The sequence below is a fragment of the Trichosurus vulpecula genome, chromosome 8 (assembly GCF_011100635.1).
Source record: "Trichosurus vulpecula isolate mTriVul1 chromosome 8, mTriVul1.pri, whole genome shotgun sequence".
Taxonomy (NCBI): domain Eukaryota; kingdom Metazoa; phylum Chordata; class Mammalia; order Diprotodontia; family Phalangeridae; genus Trichosurus; species Trichosurus vulpecula.
In genome coordinates, this window is record NC_050580.1 from 80,670,544 (window position 1) to 80,692,293 (window position 21,750).

Genomic DNA, 21,750 nt, shown 5'->3' on the forward strand with positions numbered 1-21,750 from the left:
AGGATTTCTAACTCATCGGTGGGGGTAATTGCACACAAAAGTATGATAAAGGCCCTCCTAATCAGAAACTTAAGATCTAGTAAGGAGCACAAGACAGGATCTACTAACATGTCTGAAAGAATACATGATATAAGATGGGTATATAATTCAGTCTTAAATTATATGGTACATACTATTAGGATGAAAGAGCTCACAAAGATATGACATCTAAATTGTGATCTGAAATATGGGTACTGGAGGGAAGGGAAAGGAAGGGAAGGGAAAAAAGGAAGGGAAGAAATATTCGAAGAATATTGAATTTCTAGGGAATTTTTGTGGAAAATAAAGTCATGATTTAGGCAAAAGGTAAAAGAAGTATTAGATTATGGTAGAAGGGTATACTGGGCTTTCAGAGGGAGCTTTCATTTCCAGGAAATGGAATGAATATAGCTTGTTCATAGCACATGAAGAGACTTTAGTAGGGTTGGAACCAGGCAGGGTCCTTCACATGTGTTAGAAAGGTAGAAAGCAGAGCTCATAGGATGGGGGTAGTTTGCTAAAACCACTGGCAACTGGGGATGTGTCAATATCTTTTGGGTCAATGGGAGATTTCAAGGTAAAATTCTGTAAGATGGTACTAAAAAACAGAAATAATTCCATCCGAGCCAGGCTCTCACCAGCGCATGTCCGTTTTCCTGAAAGAGAGAAATACACGGATTTGACATTCATAGACTTGTAAATCATCCAGACCATTTCTTCAGACTTATAGGAAGACCATCAGCACTCAGTGGCATTAGGGAAAAGACTGCATACATTCCTTTCCTCTCTGGTCCTTCACTCCTTTGAAGATCCAGTTTCTCCTGAACAGAAGGAAAAGCCTCTCTCTTAATCAGTCCCCCCTGAGCTGGAGCTAGTTCTGGGATTTAGATTCAGGGGAAAGCAGTCATTGCCCTAGGGAGAAAACAATCACCCATTCATAATCTCAAGATCTAAATTTATGGCTACTCAGAGTGATGGGGAAAGGTGACAGAAGAATGATCAAAGTTCCCTTTGGGAGCATCCTAACATCATTCTGGACAGAAAACACCTCTGGAGTCTACCCCACAACTTCCTGGCCATCCAGACAGTTGTCTTAACTACTCACTACTAGCTCTAATAAAAAAATTAGAACCAACTGAGCAGGTCATGGGATTGGAGACCACAATGTCAGGGACAGTTAGCTGCCTGACAACATTCATATCTGCCAGCCCCAGTCATGGCTATCACCAATATTAGCTGATACTGAATAGGCTCCCCCAAGAACTGAAGATGAAAGGACAAGGCAGATCATTATCTATAATTCTGTACTAAGAGATCCCCATTAAATTCTACATAACTAGAAAAGGAGGTTCCATACTTGTGTGTCCTAATCAGGAGTCACATTTCTACAAAATTGTAAACTCTAAGATTAGACCCTCAGTGACCTCATCCATAAAGGTATCTTAGGCCTTAAGATAACACAATCCCCTTTCTTGGCTTCATAAGATACAAGATTATGCCATGTTAAGATAAAAGCTGGGAAGACTTTATCTGAGAAGTAGATCCTAGTTGAGGGTGACTGGGAGGATAGTATATAATATGGGGGCTTGTGGGGGCTTGTGGGTGGTGGATGGAAAATAGAGTGGTCACTATCTCAGTTCTGCCTGTTTTTCTAATAAGCTCAGACTACTAGCCTGAAACCCAGCTCATTTAGTTTAGTTGATGAACCATGGACAAAGGAGAACTAGAAGAATGATGTACTATGTCTCCACCCTACTCCCTGGTTTTAGAACTTGGAAGGATCATAATGGTCACCTAGTCCAACACAATCTTTTGGCATATAAAGTAACTGAATCCCAAGAGAAATTAAATCATTTGACCAAGGTCACACAGGTAATGAGGTCCTCTGAGTTATCAACACACCTTTGATGCACACCTTTAGAGGGATGTCTTACCCGCTGAAAAAGGCATGAAATAGTCACTCTTCTTAAACTTGCCACTTTCATCCAGGAAGTGACCTGGGTCAAACTGGTCTGGATTGGGGAACTCTCCATCGTCATTCAGAACAGAAGACAGTACTGGTATTATTTTGGTACCCTGAAATGAGCAGATACAAACAAATAATTAGAAAATAAGAATGGTAGAATGGTAGAACTGAAAGGGAACTTGAAACTATAATCTAGTCAAAAGCCCTCATTTTTAAGTATGGAAGGAGGTAATTTTTAAAAAAAAACTCTTCTGTTGATAGCATTAATTGGAATGTCTATAATATTATTCTGAGAGATGTAACTGAATTTTGACACCTTGTGGGATTGAACCACTACCGATAAGTAAAAGACACAAGGAGGTAGACATCAAGTTAAGAAAAGTTAATAAAATTACTTTTAATGATTAGATGTATCAAAGAAGAAAAGAGCTATCTGGGAGGACAATAAGCTAACCAATTGTGGATAAGTTCAAGCAGATGACATATGATCTAAAGAGCCAGAAATTAATTCTGATCGGTGTCAGAATGTTGAAGATTAAAATAATGTCACACAGAAGAATAACGCAAGAGCTGATAAACAAATTGGTAGCTCTTTTTGATGATTGAGAAACTGGATGCTTTGAGAAAGAAAACCTTTCTTATACTCTAAAGAATGGTAAAGTAGGTTCACAGGTGTTACCTGATAAGAGATCCAGGAAGAAAAGTAATGGTTGCTGAATCCTTGTGGAAAGATACTGAAACAGTTGTTTGACAACAATGAAAAAGATAGATATAGGTCTGCCATATTCTCAGAGCATATATTAAAGACATAACAGAGAACCTCCCTAGACTTGTCAAAGTGGATGACTACTATCCACCTCTGGTGATTCACATAAACAAAAATACTACTTCCATAAAGAACCTGGGAAGCATTTGCAAAATTTAAAATTTAGGACAAAAAACCCTAAAGACCCTAGGTGTGCATTAGGTGTGTTCCTTATGGCTATAAATGGAAGGAAAAGATTCAGAAAGGAAAGGCAGATTTCAGAAATGGATATTTCATAATAGGGTGTTTGAGAATGGGATTTGGATTTCTGTACCACACCTTAATTTAATTAAAATATAGAAATGATAGACTCCTAGCCAAGAATGGGATGATGCACCCAGCAAAGGCAGGAAAGATTATTCTTTGGATTTCATACATATATAGTCAAAAGGGTATTTTAAATGCTTAAAGTGTGGCTAAAAATAGAAGATGGACTGAAACTTTTAAGACAAGGAAGCACGTTTGACCTCAAAGTTATAACTAGAACTTGGTAGGATGAGATCCTTAACAAGAACAAAGTCCTGGAAACAGTATATCGTTTTCAAAAGAAACAAGACAGGAAAAAGAGGGTAGTGTAGTATATATTAAGACAGGAAACAGAGGAAAGAAGAATGATGAAAAGCACCTACATAAAGAGGAATGGGGGGAACATCAAAAGTGATATTGTTATGATAGTATTCTAAACACCACTGGAACATAAAGAAGAAATAGACTAAGAATACAGAAAACAGATTGTAAGCGCTGGTGGTTAGATGAGATATAGCAGCGGTGGAAGAATTCAATTATTCATTCAGATCCTTGAGTTTCTTTTCGGTCAAAAACAGAGCAACTCATAATTCCCTCACTTTTCTTAACAATAATTTTATCTTGCAAATGTAGCAGAACCAAAAGAAGGAAATTCTTTTATTGATCCAATTCTCACAATCTGAGATCAAGTTGGACAACATAGATGTGAATACAGATCTGCAGAACACCTGTGGCTCAACATGCTTCCGCTGAAGGGATCATGGTGTGGTACAGGGGATGCTGTCATACTTGGCACACTTTCTGTGCACATCCATGGGTGGTAATCATGGGAATTTGGGGAAAGTGACAAGTCCACCTTAGAGTTTTTAACAGAGGTAACTAAGTGGACCAATGGATAGTGTATAGGACCTAGAGTCAGAAAGAGCTGATCTGACCTCAAATACTCACTAGCTGTGTGATTCCGGCCAAATCATGTACCCTTTCTCAGACACAGTTTCCTCATCTGGAAAATGAGAAAAAGAATAGCACCTACAATTCGGGGTTATTTTGAGGATAAAAAGGGATAATATTTGTAAAGTGCTTCACAAAACCTAATGTTAGTTATTATTATCACCAAGAAAAATAAGTGTTAGTTTCTAAAAACACAAAGAAAAACACTTCTGATGATGGAAGAAAAAGAAACATTCTCTAAAGGTAAGTGGATAAGGTAGCCAGGTGGTACAGCGGAGAGACTTCAAGACCTGAAATCAAAAAGACCTTAGTACAAATCCTGACTTAGACACTTAGTAGTTGCCTGACCCTAGGGAAGCCAGGAGGTCTCTCTAAGATTTAGTTGCTTCACCTGTAAAGTGGGGATAATAATAGCAGAGCCTTGTAAAGATTAAATGAGATAACCTAGGGAAAGCAGACCTCAAAGTACTTTATCAACAATAGCTATTGTTATCACAGAGAACTCACCAATAAACTTAGATTTTTGAACACAAAGAAGAGTAAAAGATGCATATCACAGTTCCATAAGAATGACAGAAGTGGTGAAGCCCAGAATGAACAGAGGCTGGTGAGGCTGACAAAGGGCAACAAGAGGGTTTTTTAAAAAGTATATTGTGAAAAAGAGAATGATTAAAGAAAGGATAATGCCACAACTCAGAGCATTAAACGATGAGGATGACAAGAAACAAGAGAAGATAAAAACTTCTCATTTTTTCTCTTGCTTCTCTTTTTTTTCTGATGAAGGGAAAAATCTTTGAACTGAAAAGGATAGTATAAATAAATCAATATGACTGATAGGGATTTAATACCCCAGAGAAGTTAGGAGAAAATAAGAGAGCACTTAGACACCTGTGCAAGAAAAATAAAGAGAAAAAGGTATATTTCAATTTGCACTCAGAGTCTAGAAAATATTTCTAAAGAGATAAGCTAGATAATGAAGGAACAAGGAAATGATTCTGGGTAAGGAAGTAGTAGTCATAAAGATGTGGAGTGGAATCATCTTTATTTCCCTTTTTGAGGGTGTTAATAAACTGGTAGTTCAGAGGTGTTGTGCATAGAGTTTACTTAGATTCTAGCAAATCACTTGCTAACATTTTTCATGTTCTTCTGAAAAAGATGGAAATATACAGGTTAGACTATCACACAATTAGGTGGATATAAAACTGATTGACTGACCACAGATACAAAGGGTAATTACTGAAAGTTTAATGGCATCTTGGAAGCAGGCACCACTGTACTCTGATCTCATCAGCTCACAAATGAGGATTGTATTCATTCTAGGAGTCACATTTTAGTAGACATTTGAAGAGCTAGAGGCTATTCAAGAGAGGGAAACCAGGATGATAAGAATAAGAAGTCCATGCCTTGTGAGGATGGGTTGAAGGAAATGGGAATATTTAGACAAGAGAGCAGAAAACATAATAGAACAGGAGACATAATAGTTGATTTCAAATGTTTTATGGACTGTTACTAGGGAGAGTAACTTTGCTCGGTTTTGTTCCAAATGACAAAACCAAGAGCAACAGACTGAAGTTACAAAATTGCAAACTTGGGCTTAATGCAAGGAAAAAATTCCCCCAAACTAGGGCTACCCAAGATTAGACTGGAATGCCACAGAATTTCACAGTACTTCTGCCTCATTGAAAGTCTTTATGGAAAGATTGGAAGACCACATATTGTAGATGAATTTTTTTTTCAGATTGGGATGGACAATACGACCACCGAAATCCCTTCAAATTCTGAAATTCTGTGACCACTTCTTTGGGATGTGGGTTGACCTGAGGCTCCTTTTAACTCTAAAATTCTATAATTCAATGGGAGAGAGTATAAAATCTTGTGTCAGAGTGAGAAGCACTTCTGACCTTGGGGATAAGATACTGTCTAAATTGAACATCTTCTGTCACTGCATGGGGCAGGTTGGTGGGAATGAGGTCAATGTATCTCTGTATCTCATGTATCACAGCATTGGTGTAAGGCATCTTGTTTCTGTCCTCCATGCAGGGACTTCGATCTCGGCCAATCACACGATCAATTTCTTCATGCACTTTTCCTGTCACAATATGAATGAAAATTGATCTGAAAGGTAGGTACAAAAACTGCCTTCTCATATTTTCCTGTGATTTTTCACTAAGACCTACATTGGTAAATAATGTAATGGACTCTCACATTCTCATAGATAGACGAAAATTCAGTTTTAGTCTCTTAAGCCAACTGAGAATCTTTTGAGGCACCTATGCCTTACATCCTTAGGACAGGGTCAAGTTGTCCTTAAAAAATACAAGCCAAGCAGCACTTGGCTAAAGAAAGGAGGAGAGGTCTCAGTCTGGACCTCTTCCAGAACTCAGTGTGACCAACAATAGGCCCAAACTGCCCTAGGTGGCTCTATGAGTGATAGGAAGCCAGATGCACCAGCTCCTCCTGTGGTCAGGCAGGATAAATGAGCAATCAGGAAACACTGCCTTTGCAATCATTCAACTCCTCCCTGTTCTATCACTGGGCTACAGTCTCTATTCCTATCACTATCTCTATGCCTGTCTTTAATAACAACACACAATTACATACCACTTGACTAAACAAGGTAGAGGGGAAGGAATAAGTTGACTTGAACATATAATGACTTAAATATATAAAACCAACAACAAAAACGTTTCCAAGGAAAGCTTCAAAAAGACCATGAACCCCTCTCATGCTAACTAAATGATGGATGTGTATTGTTAGCCTGTTATCCTACCTCTTATCTCAGGGTGTTTCAGGAGAAGCAGGAGTCCATATCTCAGGGTGGTGCTTGTTGTCTCTGTTCCTGCATCAAATAGATCAGTTGCTGTCCAGAGCAAGTTTTCAATGGTAAATTCAGACTGTGGTTGTTGCTTTTCCTAGGAATAATTTTTTATGATTAACTGAAAATTAAGGGAAACAGCAGAGCACAATGGAAAGGATGGTGGATTTGGAGGCAGAGGAGGTTGGTATGAATCCAAATTTAGATTTTTTTTAAAGAATTTTTTGTGGGGAGGTAATCAGGGTTAAGTGATTTGCCCAGGGTCGCACAGCCAATAAGGGTCTGCACCTAGATTGGAACTCAGGTCCTCCTGACTTCAGGGCCAGTGTCCTATCCACTGTGCCAGTAGCTTCCCCTCTACCCCAACTTTGATCTTGACCTTGGGCAAGTCACTTAACCTTTTTAAGTTTTAGTTTCCTCATCTGTGAAATAAGGATCTTGGACTCAATGACCCCAAAGATCCCTTTCAGTTCTAAATCTATGAATAAATCATATGAATAAATTATGTTTGAGCAACACAGTCCAAAGAAGAACAAGAAGCTGGCAATTACCAAGGCAGTTTGGCTGTTGCAGATATGAAACATGGGAGAGAAACAGAGAGAAGAAATACATAGAGAGAAACAAAGAAGGAGAAATAGAGACAAAGAAAGAGAAATAGAGACAGACAGACAGACAGACAGACACACACACACACACACACACATATAGGGCAGGGCCAGGTTAAGTGACCTACTCAGGATCACACACATATTTTGTGTCAGAGAGGTGACTTGAACTCAGTTTTGCCTGGCTCTGAGGACAGATCTTTCTCTCCTTCATTAGGGGTGTCAAACTCTTATCACTCAGCGCACAAGTAAATAGCAAAAATGTGGGGGTCCAAACCAAATTAAAATGTAATTGGGAAATGTTTAGAAAAATAAATGAAGATACAATTTAGCACAGATATTGATAATATATGGGTTTTCTAAGTCCATATAAAGCTGACTGGAATCCATTTCTGTTCATGTTTGACACAACTGTACTATATCATGCTATCTTTCAAGGTATTCATACCTATGTAGTATATATCAATAATATCTGTGGATATACTCAAGCAAGTAGGGTGTGCAATGGATTGTTTGTTGGATCTAGGGTCAGGAAGATGCCTCTTTCTGAGTTGGAAATTAGCCTCTGGCATATACTGGCTGTGTGACCCTGGACAAGTCACTGAACCTTGTTTGCCTCAGTTTCCTTATCTGTAAAATGAGAAGGAAATAGAAAACCACTCCAGTATCTTACTCAAGAAAACCTGAAATGGGCTTATTAAGAGTCAGACATGACTGAAATAACTAAACAACAAATACACAAGCATTGTATAAATTTAAGCCACAGTATTTTCCTCCTGATTTACTAAGCTAATATAGTTAAGTGAGATGAACATATTTCAGGTGCCCATCAGCATATCTTTTACCTTCTGCCATGTTTCTGGTACTTTCATGGCTTCATTTACTCCATGGGAATTACATTAGCATATTGCTTTGTTCTAGTTTTCTTTCTAATTTGTTTGTTTTTTTTTTCTTTATATAACTTTTCAACAATTTTCCTTCCCTTTGGTTTTACTCTTTGTTGTTCGTGGAGGTGATGACTAACTACACCATCTTGATGGTAAAACCCACCATCCTCCCCACAAGTAATTACTACAGCAGCAGCTCCATTCCAATCAGGCTTCTCAGACTGTCTTTGCAGAGTCCTGAAATGTCCTGCCCAGTCCTCACTGCCTAGCTCTAGGACCTCCTTCAAGACCCACATCAAAACCTAACTTTTCCAGGAGGAAACCTTATGTTAACCCTCCCCAAATATTGTATTTCTTGCTGATTCCAAATTCCTTCATCACTTAAATCTTCGACTTGTAACCTATTTTATCTTTCCTTACACATTCTTGATAATTATTCTCTTGTCTTTACATGTGCTTCCTTCTTTGGATTAGAGATTCTATCAGGGCTAGGCCCATGTCCTCTAATTCTTCTGCCTGCCCCATACAGTGCTCTGAGAACAATATGATTAATATATAATTATTTACTGCTCTATGTTTGTGAATGTGAGTGTCATCCTCTAATACACAAAGTATTTCATGTACAAGAACAGGGATTCAGACCCACTGCTCACACTGTACCTGTTCCATTTTGATCAGGAAACAGTCAATGAAGTCCCGAGGATTACTAGGGTCCAGTGTCCTTTGGTGTTCCCTCACTTCTTCCAAAATAAATTCATTTTGTAAATAATTATTTTTAATTAGTTTGTGATGAGATCCAGGGAGATAATGTACTAGAGATGGAAAAGAGTTGTAGACCTAAAAAGAAGAATTTTATATCATACTTTATTAGAAAGAGAAAATAATTCTCTACTCTAGCATTTGGATAATTGTCAGAAAAGGGCTAAGGGTAAGGACAAATACCCTTTGTGAAATAGTGACTTTTCTCACCATTTCCTATACAAACTCCCTAAAAATATTTTAGTATTTTATTCCCTGCTTTCCTGAGACTACTTGGCCTTCACTCTCAATTCTTATTTCCTACAGAAAAGTTCTCATCCTTTCTTATAATGAGGTCTTCTAAGAGCTCTGCCTACCTCCTTCCATTGGAACAGCTAGCTTATTTGCTAACCTGATCCAAACTAAGGTGCTCAAGGGAAAAGTCAGCTTATCTATAGTAACATGAATTTTAACATTCAGTCCCTGGGACCAGAGGGTAACCTGGTGCAGGGAGGGACTTATGCTGTCCCTCAAATCAGACCACATGGGGTGATCTTCTCTGACTTTATCCCCTGTCAATGAAGAAGAAAATGTGAATCCAAACCAGTATGGCACTGTTGTACCTCCCAATGGAATGCATTATGAACTCTTGCCTAGTACCTAGAAGTAGCTTCTTTAAGTAATGAAAAGAAAATATCTTGAGGTACAAATGGAGGGAAGATTAACCTCACCTGCATCCACGGGGAACTTCCAATCTTGACATTTTCTTCTAAAAGTTTCAGTAAATATAGAAACTTCTCATCTTTATATTCAAAATGTTTCTGGAAAACGATAGAGCAGATTACATTGCAAGGAGCACGCCCAAGGATGAATGTGGGGTCACAGGGTAATCCTAAAAGAGAGAGAGAGAGAGATAGACTTTAATGCTGCCAGCGTGAGGAAAAGGAAGGCGTTCCTGCCTTTAGGTAGGATATGACTGTCCTGCTTTCTCCTCTAGCTTACATTCTAGCTGACATTTATTGGAACAGCCAGTTTGAAAATAAACTACCCTTTGTGAAGCATCTGATTTGATCCACGTAAGAATCCTAAGTACAAATAGAATAATTCTGATTTTATAGATGAAGTTGCTGAGGCTCAAGAAAATTAGCTGCTTTATGCCCCAACTAGGAAGGATCAAGAAGTGGGATTCAACCTAAATTCTCTCCTGGCCGCAGATACGGTGCTCTTCCTACTTCCCATTTCTAAATCTCTATTCACCACTTCACCCTATCTAGCTTTTGCTTCCAAACTTCTTCATGTCTCTTTTTAAATTATATTTCCTTTTATTTCATTCAGTAATCCCAGCATGAGGGTTGTAGGCACTAGGCTGGAATCCATGCTACTCCAAATGCACTGAGGTTCAGGGTCCTGGGTTGTCCATGGAGGAATGATATCAACATAGTGATGGTAGGTTGCCTGGACTGGCATATATTGCCTCTTCTCTCTCCCTCAGGGTGGCCCACTGCTTTAACCAGACTGGCCCATCTGCCTTATGAAGAGCAATTGACTGGCAATTGGTGGCAATGGTAAAATCCCTCTCCACAGGTGTTCCTTCCCCAGATGAGAGCTATGAGGGCTGGACTAGGACCAGCTGACTAGAGATTGCTGCCACTCTTATCTACCTTTTGGCAGTAGCTGGTGTAACACCTATGTTAGTAGCAGCTGCTAGGGAGATGGAAGACCAACAATAGCAGCATACAGGAGGGCCACTAGCACAGGTTCTTTGACCTGATTTTCTAAAGAAAGCAACTTTAAGAGTTTACAATTTTGCTTTAAACACACATACATCATTCACTTAGTTCAGGGGGAAAAGTCAGCACCCTGAACTTCAGAGAAAACACAAACAAAAATTACAAGCAGAAATTAGATAAACAGAGCAAATAACACAAATCAGCAGACAGGGCATCTAACTGTCTCTCTATAGCAATACATATATAGTTAACAGAGAGAGAAGCACCAAAATCTGGGTTTGCAAAGACAGGGGCGGTGCTCCTTAATTTCTACCCAGAGTCCCCTCTGGCCAAGTCACAGGAACACTCTTCCAATAAGTGGGCCCCAAAGCAAAATTCCAATGTCACAGTATACATACACTTCTTCTGATTCAGAGGGCATCACAATCATGTGACTCAAACTCATGTGACTAGGCTTTCTCGTGACCTAAGCAGGTAATCAAAGACTCTTGATTCAATCAAAGACTCTTGCTGCAAACAAAGGCAAGACTCAATCAAAGGCACTTGATTGCCTTAGTGCTGAGAAGCACTCCAAAAAAAACAGCAAAAAGCCCAATTTTCTTGCCATTACAGCTGGTCATCAGCTGTTGCAGTGGTAATGAGAAAGATGGGCCCCTTCTCCACAATAACTTATCCTCTCAATAATAAGTGTAGAGACTGGCCTAGAAGTGAGTCCGAGGTGGGGAGGACACTACTAATTCCAATGTCTTGGGCTCAACCCTACTACTGCCCAATTACTGCCACTTAACACACACACACACACACACACACACACACACACACACACACACACACAAACTGGTTTTGCCTTTTACAGTTTAAAATATATTTATCCCATAGAATTTATGGCATCAGGAACACTATTTATGCCCTTCTCAAGTGCCCTGTGCCCCGCTAAGTTTCAGATGTCAGAGAAGGAAGACAACCCTTCTGCTAGATAGCTTAGATCAGGGAGGAGGAGGAAGCTTGAAGGGAAAGAGCTTCCAAGAATTGTTACTTAGTCAACTCAATGCCTTCTTATCAATGTTACCAGCCCTGCTTCCCTTCCTTTGGCTAGTCAGTAAAAAATCACGAAAATCCCTGGACTCTGCGAAATGATCCTAAAGGAATGCCTTCTCCCCCTGGAATTGTTGACCCAAAGTAATAACTACTGCTGCTACGTTCTTGTGAGCTCTGCTCCATCAGAAAAGGAATAAAAACATTGAAGGTTATACCCATAAGACTTTCTCCCAACACTGCCTCCTCACAAGATTAGCATGAACTTATTACAGAGCTGTACTGCCTCTCATCTCTTCTCTCAGCTGTCCTGACCCTTCAGGCCTTCTAGGGATGACCACACAGTTATGGGCATACCACCAGGATTGTCCTGAAACTGCAAAGGGGGTGGTTTCAGACTACGGTAAATTTCTTGGACAAAATTCAGTCTGCATAATTTACCAGGGATGGGATGGACTTTTCTAAGGTCACTGGTAACAATTTAAAGAAACACCAACCTTTTGTTTTTTTTAACTCCTCCACAAGGTGTTTTGCCTCTTCTTGGACTCACTCTTCAATGCTCCTCTTCCCCATCCCAAAATTCCTGAGGGTCATGAGGCAGAAGCGCCGGATTTGCTTCCATCTCTCTCCGTTGCTTATAATAACACCTATAAAGGGGAGCAGGAAGAAGAGGAGCCTTAGCCTCCAAGGTTCCTTATAGCCCATGTCAAAAAGTCCATGACCAAGGGCCCTTAACTCACACCCCCTGTTTCAGGAGAATAGGATGAAGTGGGGGAGGTGTCAGTTTTCTTTCTCCTCTATCAATGATACTGTTTACTGTCCCATCCTACACATCATTCATTCTTCCTCACAGTCGTAAACACATTAGGGGCCTTACACTCACATCTCCCTCCTGGAAATGAAGTTCCACAAAGAGGGAGGGGAGGATAAAGACATATTTTGGAGACCCTGAATGTTTCTAGGTTAAGCGAGTTTCTGTCTCTGCATTGTTTGACCCAAAGAATCTAAAGGATTAGGATGTCTTGAATTACTAGACTCCCTACTTCACACAGGGACCAAAGACTGAGAGTCTCTGTTTCTTGTCTTTTTTTGGGTTAGTAGGTGCCTTAATGTATAGAATACTGGGCCTGGAGGCAGGAAGACTCATCTTCATGAGTTCGAATCCAGCCTCAGACACTTACTATTTATGTGACTCTTGGCAAGTCACTTAACCATGTCTGCTTCAGTTTTTCATCTGTGAAATGATCTGGAAAATTTAATGGCAAACTATGCCAGTATCTTTGCCAAGAATACCCCCCAGTGGCTTCATGGAAAGTGAGACATGACTGAAATGACTGAGCAACAAGAGGTAACCTCAATAAGAATTAAAAGTTCCATAAGCCCAATAGCAATCCCTGTATTAGGTGACTTTTCTGAGCTTCCGTTTTTTTTCCTCTAAGCAAGGTTACTAGGTAGGATGGTTGATTATGGGGAAATGACCATTGAGTCAAAACAAAACACAGCAATTATACAAAGGATTGTACTTAATTTGAGCAATGGCCAAGGTCTACACATACATTAAAGGTGATAGGCACATACTAAAGCTTCACAAGACATATCTTTCTTTCCCTGAATACATCACAGCTCCCTACCTTCAGACATGACCCTCTGATTCCAGATACAGGATGAAGACTTCACCCAAATACCCTTATACCTATACTTATGCCTGTAATCTTATTTCCATAGGACCTTTATCAGGATCAACTTTTTCACCTTCTGCTTCAAGGTCCTTTATAAAGGAACCCACGAATAAGAAATGACTGATATTCCTTGGAATGGACTTTAATTCATGTTGTCTTCATTAAATATCACTCTGCAAAAGTAGAAGCTTACAAAGTGAGGCCTTCTAGGATCTATGGAAAAGTTGACATCCCCAGAAAAGGGCTTCTGCTTTGAGGACATTCTCACAAATTGTATTTCCTAACACATCCCATAACACAAGAAACTCTGGAGCTTAGGTAGCTCCTGCTCTGTCCCAGGATCCCCTCAGAAAGAAGAAAGAAAAGAAAAGAAGAGAAGAGAAAGGAAGGGAAAGCAAAAGAAAATAAAAGGAAAGAAAAGAAAATCAAGTCCCCTTCAGTGCAGGTGAAGAGCTGAATAAAGAACTTTGGAAATTTTTGCTTGGGAAAATTTGAACTTTTTCCATTGGTTTGTATCTAATTTTACTGAATCATAAACTGAAATAGTCAAGAGGTCTTAGAAATTGTCCAGTCCTCCCACCTCATTTTGTACATGAAGAATCTGAGAAAGATTAAGAGACTCACCTAAATTCATGAATGGTTAACTCTCAGACTATGTGTAGGACTCAAGAATCCTGACCAAAACTCTGGATTCTTTCCACCTCAGATCATAAAACGAAATGAAAATAACAGGAAAAACACTACCATTCATGCTTCCATTTCTTTCCTTCCTATAGATATTTCAAAATTATTATACCCAAAATTGAATTCACTGACTTCCTTACTCAAAACTTCCCTTCTTCTTTCCTTCCCTATTTCTGTTTAAAGGATCCACCAGCCTTGCAGTCACTCAGGTTCAGAACCTCATTGGGATCCTTGATTTCTAAGTCTTCTTTCCCTAACATCTAAATACTTGCCTAATCATTCCCCTCTTGCCATCAGCTTTCTTTCACTTTTTTTGTGCAGGGTGAGGCAGTGGGGGATAAGTGACTTGCCCAGGGTCACACAGCTAGTGAGTGTCAAGTATCTGAGGCCAGAATTGAATTCAGGTCCTCCTAACTCCAGGGCTAGTGATCTATCCTCTGTACCAACTAGCTGCCCCTACCTCAGTTTTCACAACTGTTCCCCTCTCTTCACTCATATATCCACCCCTCTAATCCACACCTTCATCACTCTTTTGCCTGGAATATTGCAATATTTCTGCTTCCAGTCTACTCTCTCCCATTCATCCTTCACCTAGCAACCAGAGTGATTAGACTGATCCTCCACAGTCAGACAACAAAACAACTAAAGATTTTTAAGACCTTTTTTTCAGATAAACTGCTACCTAATAACCAAAGCACCTAGGTGGCATAATGGATAGAACACTATGCCTGCAGTCAAGAGATCTGAGTTCAAATCTAGCCTTAGATATGTACTAGCTGAGCTAGCCACTTGACCTCTTTTTGCCTCAATTTTCTCACTTATAAAACGAAGAGTAACAATAGGGTCCACCTCCTGGAGTTGTTGCAAAGATCAAGTGAGATAATATTTGTAAAGCAGTTAGTACTCGGCCTGGCACATAGTAGGTATTCTATTTGTTAGCTGTTGTTGTTGTTGATTAAGTCATTCATTTCCCACCTTTAATTACTCAAATGTCCTTACTGCAAGTGTTCTAAAAAGGTGCTTCCTTCTACTCAGGTTATCAGGAACAATAATGAAAAATATTATCAGCGACTTTTGCCAGTCTGTACCTTCTAGAATGCCACGAGAGAGGGATTTTTGTCCTGATTGTAGCTCTTGTATGCTAAGCAAGATGACCGATTCTTGAAGTATCCAGATTATTATAATTATTAAGTTTATTTCAAAAAGTACAGATACCTATCCTTCATATGGATTCTAATACACATTGTAATTTTATTGTTACACCTTGCTTGGTCTTCAAAGGCTCAATATTTTGGATAATCCTTATCCTGGCAGACTGAAGTAATTGTGATTTACCTGTTACTGGTGGCAGGCAGCAAAACCCTGACCACCAGCTTCATTTCATATGTCTGGTGCCAAGTTTTCTAACTCTGTACATCTGTGGCTGCCACTCACCCTTTTCTGTTATGCCCAACAAGAGATGGCACATGGCAAAACAAAGGTTTCAATGTCCTAGACAGTATGGGGTCTTGTCTAAGTTATTCACTTTCTTGCTACTCTTATGAGAGTTTGATTTGTGAACACTTAGAAAGGATGATCACTAAGAGTCAGCATGGGTTCATCAAGAATAGGTCTTCCTAGCCTAATCTAATTTTTTTACACTATCATCAGACTAGCAGATCAAGACAATGCATTCACAGACAAGAAACAAATTTTAACAAGGCATCTGACAATGTCTCTAATGAAATATTCATACAGAAGATGGAGAAGACACTGGTCAGATGGCCAGAAGACTTGTTCCCAGGAATCCCAGGCTACGTAAAGTTGTGGTCATTGTCTAATAGGAGAACACTAGTGTAGGTGCAGACTGTTGAGCACTGGACTTCTGAACAGCAAAGAGAAAATTCTAACTGGAAAATGAACTAGAATAATAGATCTTTGAAGGGAAAAGTCACACCTGAGGGGAGAATGATTACAACAAAAGGTAAAGTCTAGATAGATGAGAGAAGTAGATCTCTCTTCTCCCTCTAGGACTCTGCCACACCAGACTCATTCTTTTTCCTTCTTTCAATCTTTCTTCCTTCCTTCCTTTCTTCCTTCTTTCCTTCCTTCCTTTCTTCCTTCCTTCCTTCCTTCCTTCCTTCCTTCCTTCCTTCCTTCCTTCCTTCCTTCCTTCCATACTTTTTCCTTTTCTTCCTTCCTTTCTATCTCCCTTCCTTGCTCTCTCTTTCTTCTTTCCTTTCTCTCCTTTCCTTCTTTTCTTCTTTCCTTCCTTTTTTCTTTCCTTCCTTTTCTCTTTCTTTCTTTCATTCTTTCTTTCTTTCTTTCTTTCTTCCTCTGTCTTTCTCTGTGTCTCTGTCTCTGTAAGTCTTTCTGTCTCTCTCTCTCTCTCTCTCTCTCTCTCTCTCTCTCTCTCTCTCTCTCTCTTTATTTTTTTCCTTCATCTCTTTCTTCCTAGTTTGGTTATGATATGCAACAGGAAGCTATGCAGCTACTGCCCTGGAGAAAACACTAATTGCTTCTATATCAATCATTACATCCACCACAACATGCCACTTCTTTGGGGGCTTTGGTTTGAAATTGGGTCTATTTCCACCAATTTCCCAGAATATGATTCTTTTCCCTCTTCTTATCTTTCTTTCCTGCTCTGCTCCATACAGAAACTTACCTAATCCATTCCTAAAATTTTCCAAAATTGGAATATGTCCTCTGTCAGCAAACTTGTCCCCATGATCAATCAGAGCTTCTTTCACTGCATGGTACCCATGTAACACAACAACACGCTCAGTACCGAATTGTAGAGTGAACACTGGGCCATATTTTTTTGCTAGCTGTGAAAAGAGATTTGGGCAGTAGTGAGGGAGTCATCACTGAACTGCATGACAAACAGCTTAGATTGCAATTGTCGACCTTCTTGTAAAAGTTCTGAATCCAGCATTAGCTCCTTCAAAACATTTCTGACATTTATTACAGAGAGGATGATGCAACCCATGAACCTAACCCATTCCAAAGACAGTTCAAAAGGCTAAAATTTTGTTTTGTGTCTTAGGCTAGCAGCCAGAAGACTGGCTAATGAGGCATAGTATGTGACCTTGGTGCAGTATCCCCAACCTTCCTGAGAGATTAAGCTTATATTTCATAGCTAGGTGCCATAGCAGATACAACACTGGACCTGGAATCAAGAAGACCTTACTCAAAATCCAGTTTCAGATACTTTGTAGCTTTGTGACCCCAGGAAAGTCCCTTATCTTCTGTATGCCTCAGTTTCCTCATCTGTAAAATGAGGATAATAATAATACCTAATTCTAAGGGTTCTTTTGAGAATAATAAGGTGTTTGTAAAACAATGAGCCAGCCTTAAATCATGATATGAAGGCTATTATTATCATCATTATTATTACTCATGTGAAGCTTTAAGAGTAGCAAAGTTGGGGGGAATAGGGACAATGCTATCAGTGAAACTCTGGAGCAGAAAAGGGTCCTCATTCCAATAGACATACTACAAATAGATATCATAGGATCATGGGTGTAGATCCAGAAGGGACCTTAGAGATCACAAGAGGTTCTTAACCCTTTTGGTGTCATGGACTCTTTAATAGTCTGGTGAAGCCTATGCACTCCTCTGAATAATACATTCAGAATAAAACACATAGGATTACAAACGAAACAACTTATGTTAGAAAAATAGAGACGTCGTTTTTTATCATTCAAGGTCAAAGAATCTCTGAAATATATAAACAGACCCACTGGGAGTTCATGGTCCCAAGATGAAGAACTCCTCTTCTAAACCAATCATAATTTTACAGACGAGGACATTGAAGCCCCAAAGACCAGGCCTCAGGGGAGGACATGGTAAAGATATAAGTTGGGAAATTTAACAGGTCAAAATGAGAACATATTTTTGTTTCCACATGTTAACCTCACCTAATTTTTTCTCAAAACCTTGTGAGGCAGATAGGACATTTATTGATAATGTCCTCATACAGACCAAGGAAACCCAGGTCCACAGAGGTAATCATGACTTGCCCAAGGCACAAAGCTAGTAAACGTCAGAATCTGGACTTGAAACAGTCCTTTATAATTCAAAGTTCAATGCCTTTTCTACCACTCCAGGCTACCTTTCAAAGGCTTTAGGATCTCCAGGTCTGAGTTTACAACCTGCTGGTTCCTCTTGAGGCTCACTTTCAGCCAGGCACATTTAAGATTACATGCCAGGACTAGGGCTGCACACAGAGGCTGCCTGAGTGCTCCTGTTAAGGAATGTGGAAGGAAAACTTTCTCTACTCTGATCCAACAAAGGCTGGAGGTCTCTACCTGTTTGCAAGACTTACTCATTCTCAGGCAGCAGAAATAATCAGGCACGTTAAATACCCCCTGCTTTCTCCCAATGGAAGACAATGAAGATTTTAAGTGGGACTGATGGCATTTCCCCCTAGAACTTTGCAGGGCCAATGTGAGCAGTAATAGTAGAGGATGTCAATTTTGGTAGAATGGATCTCATCCACACCTACAGGGACTTGACAGCACCAGATCCTGCTTAAGCAGTGGGCCCTGATGGTCACATTAGTGAATCAAAATATAGTCTAGAAAACATATGAGGTACATAGCAACCTGCTCTCTACATGCTCTATTCATTATATGAGCTGCTTGAACACAGCCTCCCAAAAAAATTCATTGCCACTAGAATCAGAAATGAAACCAACAGAAGAGAGAGCTGCTTACTTACCATGCAAAGAGATTCTGGGATATTCTTAAGGTCCAGCTGCAGTATATTGCCAATGATGGGAAGAGGAACAGGACCAGGTGGAAGCTTTCCTCTTCCAAAGTCCTTTTTCCATGATAAAATGAGAAGCAGACATGATATACAGAGCAGTAAGCCAAGAGCAATGACCACAGATGGATCCATTGACACTTTTCCTTACTACTAATGCAATACAAGGCTTAGAATCAAAGCCCGTAGAGGATTGCAAAAGCAAGATGAAGCAGCTAATAATTTCTAAGTGTCCTGAATAATCTTCCAATGGACTTTGGCCCGTCAATAAGATAAAGAGCCCTACCCTTGTTCTATAGCAGGGTATTTTAAAGGATTGGGAGCCCTTAGATTTGTTGTTAAGTCTTACTGAATCATTTTCTTCCTTATATACCACAGTTATTTCCATATATGGCCCAGCTTCCCCTTACAATCAATACTTTTAACAAACATTAAACAAAGTCAATAATTCTAGGACTTTGACAGTGTATATTACATCCCATAATGACTTACTACACTGCTGACAGGAGGAATTTCTTAATGTGTTCCAAGACTGAGGACACTTTTATAACAGTAAAAACTGAGTTGACCCATTGTTGTTTGTCCTTCGTTCTTGAGGAGGACCATGATATCAGGGACGTGATGCCATGAATTTCAAGTGAATCACATTTTAGTGAGGGAGGCTGTGCAATGTCAACAGCCTCACTTTCTCCTCTTGACTCATCTTGGTTCGCCGGCAAAATACAGATTGCAGTGACTGGAGATGACCAGAAATGAAGTGGGAGACCTTGGCTTTTTTAAGCTGAGGACTCTCCTGGGTCTCATGGAAAGGGCTTATAGGGCCCATTAAACCATTATTCAAGAAAACTTGAGTACAACTGCTTACTCACCTTACATGGCACCTTCACAAAAACTGACTATTTATTAGGGCATGAAAACCTCACAACCAAATGCAGAAAATTAGAAATATTAAATTAATTCCTTTCAGATCATAATGAAATAAAAATTATATTCAATAAAGGTCCATGGAAAGGTATATTAAAATTAAATGGAGATTAAATATTATAATTCAAAGGAATGAGTGGGTCATGGAACAAATCATAGAAACAATAATTTCATTAAAGAGAATGACAATACTTCTACATACAAAAATCTATAGGATGCAGCCTGAGCAATACTTAGGGAAAATTGTGTGTCTCTAAACTCAACAATAAAACAGAGAAAAATCAGACTAATGAGTGTGGCATGCAACTTTTAAAAAAAAATTAGAAAAAGAACAAATTTTAAAACTTCACATTAAACAACAAATTAGAAATCTTAAAAAATCAAATGAGAGATTAATAAAGATAAAAGTAAGAAAACCACTGAACTAATAATAAAACTAGGAGCTGGTTTTATGGGGGGGGCAATAAGATGGATAAACCATTGGTTAACTTGATTTTAAAAAAAATAAAGAAGAAAACCAAATTATGAGTATATAAATGAGAAGGGAAAATTCATCACCAATGAAGATAAAATTAAAGCAATTATTAGGGGATATTTTGCCCAATTAAATGCCTATGAATTTAACAATCTAAGGGAAACAAATGAATATATACAAAAATGTAAATTGCCCAGATTAACAAAAAAAGGAAATAAAAACTTAAAAAACACTTTCATAGAAAAAAAGATATTCAACAAGTTATCAATAAGCTAACTAAGAAAAAAATCCCCAGGACCAGATGGATTCACAAATGAATTCTATCAAACATTTAAAGAACAATTAATTCCAATACTATATAAATCATTTGGAAAAAAGCCAATGAATCCTACCAAATTCCTTTTACAACACAAAGATAGTACTGGTTCCTAAAGTAGCAACAGCAAAAGCAGAGAAAGAAAACTATAGATTATTTCTCCAATGAATATTAAAGCAAAAACTGTAAATAAAATATTAACAAGGAGATTTTAGCAAAGTATGACTGGTTGGAATTTATGTCAACAGTGCAAAACTGGTTTAGTATTAGGAACATTATCAGCACAATTGACAATATCAAGAACAAAAACAATACAGTTACCTCAATATATGCAAAACAAAGCCTTTAACAAAATAAAACCCTCACTCCTATTAATAATACTGGAAAACATAGGAATAAATCAACATTTCCTTAAAATTATAATTACTATCTATCTAAAACCATCAGCAAGCTTTATCTGTATTGGGGATAAACTAGAAACTTTCACAATAAGATCAAAGGTAAAGCAAAGATGTCACTGTTATTCAATCTTGTACTAGAAATGCTAGTTATAGCAATAAGAGAAGACAAAGAAATTGAAGAAATTAGAATACACAATGAGGAAACAAAACTATCACTCTTTGCAGATTATATGATGATATACTTAGAGAATTCTAGACAATTTTATAAAATGTAGTTGAAATAATGAACAACTTCAACAAAGTTGCAGGCTGAAAAATAAGCCCACATAGACTACCAGCATTTCTATATGTTATCAACAAAGTCCAGCAGGAAGAGATAGAAAGAGAAATTGCATTTAAAATAACTACTAACAGTAGAAAATACTTCAGGATCTCCCTGCCAAAACGAACTTGGAAACTATGTAAGTACAATTACAAGACACCTTTCACAAAAATAAAATCAGATCTAAATAACTGGAGAAAGTTTAATTGCTCACAAAGAGGCCAACCCAACATAAAAAAATGAAATTTCTACTTAAACTAATTTACTTATTCACTGCCATACAATCAAACTACCAAAAATTGTTTTACAGAATGAGAAAACATAAAAACAAAATTTTACTGGAAGAACAAAACATCAAGAATATGAAGAGAATCAAGAAAAAAATAATTCTAAAGGAAGGTGGC

The 21,750-nt window shown here is 38.6% G+C and overlaps 1 pseudogene; it reads right to left on the bottom strand.

The window, feature by feature from the left end:
* Positions 1–247: 247 nt before the first annotated feature.
* LOC118828247 lies at positions 248–19,184 on the bottom strand (annotated as a pseudogene).
* Between the last annotated feature and the right edge of the window lie 2,566 nt (positions 19,185–21,750).